A 6,342-nucleotide genomic window follows, 5' to 3' on the forward strand; every position below is an offset into this window, starting at 1 on the left:
ATACCCCTTTTCTGCCTACTCAAATTTAAAATCCTACTAAGAGACAAAGGAGTTAGGTAGATAAAAAAACAATACTAATATTTCATGGCTAAAGCCGTGGAAGAACATAACCTGGTGGGTAAGTGAACATCTTCATATTTCATTTTCAAAATAAACATTCCTCTCATTGAACCTATTTCAAAAATAATATGTAGGAGAAATTGTGGAAGACACCTGACATTGATCTCTGGCTTTACACATAAATAAACCATCACATGTGCATTTTATTTATTTATTTATTTATTTATTTATTTATTTATTTATTAGTTCTAGTTAGGGAACAAGCTTGTTTCACATGTAAGTCCCTTCTCCTCTCCCTCCTCTCCCCCCATCCCTCCTCCCCCTCCAGCCTACCCCCCACTCCATCCACTCACCACTCCCCAAGCAGGGTAGGGCCCTCAATGGGGGCTCTGCAAAGTCCACCAAATCTTCCTGTGCTGGTACCGGGCCCTTCCCCATGTGTCCAGGGCCAGAGTGTAACCCTTCACGTGGGATGGGATCTCAAAGTGCCTTCTTGCACCAGGGAAAAATACTAATTCACTACCAGAGGCTCCCTAGAGTGCAGAGGCCTCCTTATTGACATCCATGTTCAGGGGTCTGGATCAGTCTTGTACTGGCCTCCCCGACAGCATCTGGGGTCGATGTGCTCTCCCTTGTTCAGGCCAGCTGTTTCTGTGGGTTTCTCCAACCTGGTACAGACCCCTTCACTCTTCATTCCTCCCTCTCATCAACTAAATTCCCAATTTCAGCTCAGTGTGTATCTGTGGATGTCTCTGCTTCCATCAGCCACTGGATGAGGGCTCTAGGATGGTATAAAGAGTAGTCATCAATCTCGTTTTAGGGGAAGGGCATTTAGGTTATCTTCTCCACCATTGCCTGGATTGTCAGATCGTGTCATCCTTGTAGGTCTCTGGAGATCTCCCTGGTTGCAGATCTCTTCTCGGACCTATAGTGGCTCCCTCTAATATGGTATCTCTCTCATCCTGCTCTCTCTGCTCTATTCTTCCTCCGACTCAATATTTCCGCCCCTCCATTCACAAATAAATATGTAGATAAACAGGGATGGATTTCTACTGAACTCTATCATTCTGAGGGGTTTCACTTACAGAGGGTTTGCTTTGTCTCTTTGTCTTTCCCATTTCCTTCTGATGCCTAAATAGCCAATCATGAGATAAGACATTCAGGTTACTAGTTGGCTATGACAATGTATTATTTCAATTATTCTCTCTGGGAGCTTGGTATTAACTTGCAGAGTGGATAGAGGATTAATTAGAATCCACATACATTTGTTTGGGAACAGATGAGAGCTTAAGAGTAGGTATATTAGCTTCCCCCTGGAACTCTGTGATGTGGGGAGAGTCCTACCTCCTAGTCTAGGCAGAAATTTCTGAACCTGAATATTTTAAGAGCTGTACTAGAACATTCTTCTGGGTGTCATGGGAAGCCATAGATAACTGCTGCTATGTCGGCCAGATCTGTTGCTCTCAAGGCTGTGTATGTGGTTATGAGAAATTAATGGAATGAAATGTTGTCAAGTAACGGTGGGGCATGGAGCTGGCTGGGACTATTGATGGGGTTTAGTAAACAATACCTTCTCTTTTCTCTACTCAAATTGGAAAACCAGTCAGGAGACAAAGAAGTTAGGCAGATAAAACACAAAATAATATTTTTTTATGGATGAAGTCAAGAAAGAATATGAGCTGGTGTGTAAATGAGTATCTTCATATTTCACTTTCAAATAAAAATACCTGTCTACAAATTCACCATGAACTTACAGCATTGCGCAGCTGCTTAGTAGGGTCTGCCCCTAGGATCATGGAACAGAGAGACAAAGCTACCACTGAGGCAGCTGCTTTCCGAAGCTGAGGAATAAGGGGAGGTTTGACTTAGTCAAGCCCTTTTTGGGCTCACCAATAAGATTTCTCAGGGGATGTGAAGATGGCTCAGTTAATAAAGTGCTCTTGGGTCAGTGTGAGGAACCGAACAGACTCAAAGCATGAACAGAAAAACCAGGTACAGTGACACACACCTGTCAATCTAGCACTAGGGATTAGAGACCAGAATATTCCAAGAGTTTATTAGCTCTAATTTCACTGAGGAATATGGCTTAAATGAGTAAACTATCTCAAAAACAAAAACAAACAAACAAAAACAAGGTGAATACCTTTAGAGGGTGACACCTGACTTCCACACATGGACACACACCCTTATTAGAATATAGCATACACATACATGTGTGCACATGCACACACACACACACACACACACACACACACACACACACACACACACACACGCACTCACAGACACATAGTTAAATAGTAGAAGATAACTTAGGGAGGATGAAACAAAAATGGTTCAAAATTATTCTTATTGAAAAAATTTAATGGGAAAGGAGGAGAAAAAATGCTTTCCCAACATCACTGCATCTTTGACTGAAAAAATAAAATGCACAAGATTAGTAATTTGTCTGTGTGGAGAGAAAATCCTTGTTCCTAGTCCTGTACTAGGTAAGGGTTATGGGAACACAAAACAAATGTAAGCAGAATGTCTACTTTGAGGAAATTGCAATTCAACTGGACTCAACAATTGCTCAAACGAAAGAAACTGAGTGGGTGGGGTTGATAAAAATAAAAAGAGAAATCAGAAATCCAACTCTTTCTTGAGCTGAGTGTCCTAGAGCAGAGCTTTTCAAAGTAGACCTGAGAGGATGTGTGGTAGTGGGAAAGAAGGAAGGAGGCCACTTATGCTTGTCAACACTGGTAGGTGTACATACAGGTGTCTGTCTGTCTGTCTGTCTGTCTGTCTGTCTGTCTGTCTGTCTTGTCTTTGAGCAGAATCAGATAGGTGGAAAACTGTACCAGAAGAGAAGAGGGCACTGATTGGACTGAAGTCCTTGAAATCTTCCCCACTGTGGTTTTTGTTCAACACACACAGAACTCTAGGGACTGAGTATATGAGCAGAAACCCACCCTTGCTTTTCCTTCTAAGCTGAATATTTCTCTGATAGCCCAGGTTATGCTAATTACCAACCAAGTCATTCTTTTATCATTGTAATTTACCAAAAGAACAGTCCACTGTCAGTGTAGAGCAAATGATGCATAGAGGTTTTAATAAAGGAAGTAAATCAAGTGGAGTGTGGTTTCTATGAGAAGTTCTGGCTGAGAAAACCGGATCCTAGCACCATCATGCTGATAGATAGCCAGACAGGAAAGGGATGGGGGATAGAAAGATTACTAAAACTCCAGGCTGTCTACATGGTGTCAAGAGATATCTGATAAAGGGTGAGATGTGGTGGGATTTTCTTAAGTATACTCCACTTTTAAAAGTTCAGGTATCTTTTTAACTGCTTAAATTTTTTATGGCCTCATGCTGAAGAGTTGATTGAGATAGATTCATCTATATGCCATTCTCTTTGATTCAGTGGCTTTCTATAGGAATTGAGTTATTGAGGAAATAAACACTAATACAGAAGAAGGAATTAAAGAAAAATGAAGTTTTTTGAGAATAATTTTTCTTTTTTATTTAAATTAGAAACAAGTTTCTTTTACATGTCAATCCCAGTTCCCTCTCCCTCCTCTCCTTCTTTGCACCCAAACAACCCCCTATCCCATCCCCTTTCTGCTCCCCAGGGAGGGTGGATTGTTAGTAGGGGTCATTGTTGTAGATCTCTGGACATTTCCCTAGTGCCAGATTTCTCTTCAAACCTACAATGGCTCCCTCTATTATGGTATCTCTTTTTTTTCTCTCCTCTATTTTTAACCTTGACTTAATCTTCCTGCTCCCTCATGTCCTCCTTTCCCCTCCCCTTCTCCCCTTCTCTTTCTCCTAACTCCTTCTCTCCCATGCTCCCAATTAGCTCAGGAGATCTTGTCCCTTTCCCCATCTCTGGGGGACCATGTATGTCCCTCTTAGGGTCCTTATTTCATAGCTTCTCTGGTGATGTGGATTATAGGCTGGTAATCTTTTGCTATATGTCTAAAATCCATGTATGAATGAGTACATACCATGTTCATCTTTTTGTGTTACCTCACTCAGGATGGTTTCTTCTAGTTCCATTCATTTGCTTGCGAATTTCAAGATTCCATTGTTTTTCCCCGCTGAGTGGTACTCCATTGTGTAAATGTACCACATTTTCTTTATCCATTTTTCATTTGAGAAGCATCTAGGTGGCTTCCAGGTTCTGGCTATTACAAGTAATGCTGCTATGAACATAGTTTAACAGATGTCCTTGTATGAATGTGCATCATTTTGGTATGTGCCTAAGAGTCTGATTTCTGGATCTTGTAGTAGACTGATTCCCATTTTCCTGAGGAATAGATTTTTTCATATAATGTATTTCATATAATTCCTGTGGAAAGGAGGATTAGAGGGTCTCAAATTCCAGGGCAGTTTCTTTGGTTCTTCTCCTCCTGTTTTGTTTGTCTTGTTCAACTTTGATGTGTTAGTTTTTGTTCTATTGTATTTTACTATTATTGCTTAGAAGTTTTCTCCCCCTCTCCTGGAGAGACATAAAGGGAGTGGTCTGGATAGGAGGGGAGGTAGGGAATTACTGAGAGGAGAAGAGTGAGGTGATATCATAATCAGGATGCAACAAAAAATCCATTTTCAATAAAACAAAAAATTTAAAAGATGAAATAGATTATTCATACCATATATTCTGATTATGATTCCCCCAATAACTACCAGATTTGTTCTCACCTTCCCACCCATCAAAATCCATAACCCTCCCCCTCTCTCATTAGAAAATAAACAGACATCTAAAAAAGAATAAAAGTAAAATATAAAATAAAATAAAAACATACTTGAATAGAACAATACAAACAAATGAGAAAAAATAAGATTCAACCAAAATGCTCCCTACAGAATGAGAAAAGATCTTTACCAAACCCACATCTGATAGAGGGCTGATGTCTAAAATATACAAAGAACTCAAGAAACTAGAAATTACACTACCAAATAATCCAATAAAAATGGGGTACAGATCTAAATAGAGAATTCTCAACAGAATAATCTCAAATGGCAGAAAGACACTTTAAGAAATTGCCCAACATCCTTAGTCATCAGGGAAATGCAAATCAAACTGATTAGAATGACTAAAATAAAAAACACCAATGGATGACAGCTTATGCTGGCGAGGATGTGGAGAAAGGGGAATACTCCTCCTCCATTGCTGGTGGGAGTGCAAATTTACACAGCTGATGTGGAAATAAGTATGGTGATTTCTCAGAAAATTAGGTATCAACTTTCCTCAAGACCTTGCAATACCACTGTTAAGTACATTCACACCACAAGGACATTTGCTCAACTATGTTAATAGCACCATTATTTGTAATAGCTAGATCTTGGAAACAGCCTTGATGTCCCTCAATTGAAGAATGATTAAAGAGAATGTGTCATATTCACACAATGGAGTACTACTCAGCAGTAAGAAACAATTACATCCTAAAATTCATAGGCAAATGGGCAGCACTAGAAAAAGCCATCCTAAATGAGGTAACCCAAAACCAGTATAATATATACTCATTTATAAGTGGATATCAGAAATAAAGCAAAAGATACTCTGCCTACAATCCACAACCCCAGAGAAGCTAGAATTCTCTTCCAGAAACAGATGGAAGCAGATGCAGAAATACACAACCAACCAATGGGCCAAGCTCCTGGAATACAACCAAAGTGAGGGAAGAGCAAAAAAGACCATGATGGGGAAACACAGAGAATCAGTTGACCTCAGCTACTAAGAGATCACCATCTCAGGTCTGACAAATGGGGAATCTGCATAAGAACAAACTAGACTCCCTTAATATATGAGACAGTGGGTCCAAGACCTAACACTAATGTACAAACTGACTTAGTGAAACCCATTCTATATGGACAGACATCATGCCCAGCCTAGACACAGGAGTGTGGGGATGGAGAGGTGCCTTGGTCTTGCCTCAACTAGATGATGGGATACACTTAGTAGACTTAGTAGATAGGAGGCCTTATCCTTTCTGTGGAGCAAATGGGAGGAGGGGGGAATGGAGGGAGTGGAAACAAAGGAGGGAGAGGGAACTGGAATTGGAATGTAAAATAAAAATTAATAAAAATGGAAAAAAACAGCCCTTAGTGGTGGCACACGCCTTTAATCCCAGCACTCGGGAGGCAGAGGCAGGTGGATCACTGTGAGTTCGAGACTAGTCTGGTCTACAACAGCTAGTTCCAGGACAGCCTCCAAAGCCACAGGGAAACCCTGTCTCGAAACCCCCCCCCCAAAATGAAAAAAACAAAAACAAAAACAAAATAAGAGTCAAAGAAACAGCA

The sequence above is a fragment of the Cricetulus griseus genome, chromosome 3 (genome assembly GCF_003668045.3).
Source record: "Cricetulus griseus strain 17A/GY chromosome 3, alternate assembly CriGri-PICRH-1.0, whole genome shotgun sequence".
In the NCBI taxonomy this organism is placed as follows: Eukaryota; Metazoa; Chordata; class Mammalia; order Rodentia; family Cricetidae; genus Cricetulus; species Cricetulus griseus.